Genomic DNA, 679 nt, shown 5'->3' with positions numbered 1-679 from the left:
GCAGATAATTAATCCAGCAGATAATTAATCCAGCAGATAATTCAGAGGCGGTCTGTTCGATGAGTTTTACTCCAGGAGCTGCGAGGCTTTCAGCTACATTCAGACTGAACTCTGTTTACTGAAACAGCAGCTGCTGACGTCATTACGCTCTTAATGATGCTGCGTTCAGGACAAGCATGGAAAACTCACCACTAATACGGTCACAATGATGCGTTTAGGTACTGAAACATGGTACCGTTTGATGTTACATGAATAAAAATACTCAGTAGTACCGACAGAATTTGGTCTTTACATCAAAAAGTATCAAATTCGGTACCCATCCCTAGGTATTTGTCAGGTGAGGGTGTGTAACCTGTGTAGCCTGAGAGCCTGTGAACAAACATTGAGCCAGAAGACAGTCTTTAGTTTTCTGAAGCCTTCATACAGCTGGTTTTTCTTTTTACACCATGAACATCTGAATGTAAACATCTGGAAACAGGAGGGTTATTTCATTATATTAGTTTAAACTGGTCTACAGATACATTATTATTATTTATCACAATCATTTCTGAGACAATTTATCATCCAGTTCATTTTGTTATTGTGACAGGCCTAGTGTTTACAACACAGGTGTGTGTGTGTTTACAACACAGGTGTGTGTGTGTTTACAACACAGGTGTGTGTGTGTTTACAACACAGG

The sequence above is a fragment of the Austrofundulus limnaeus genome, unplaced genomic scaffold, assembly GCF_001266775.1.
Source record: "Austrofundulus limnaeus strain Quisiro unplaced genomic scaffold, Austrofundulus_limnaeus-1.0 Scaffold424, whole genome shotgun sequence".
NCBI lineage: Eukaryota > Metazoa > Chordata > Actinopteri > Cyprinodontiformes > Rivulidae > Austrofundulus > Austrofundulus limnaeus.
The sequence above is the reverse complement of the archived record's forward strand: the minus strand, read 5'-3'. Positions refer to the sequence as shown.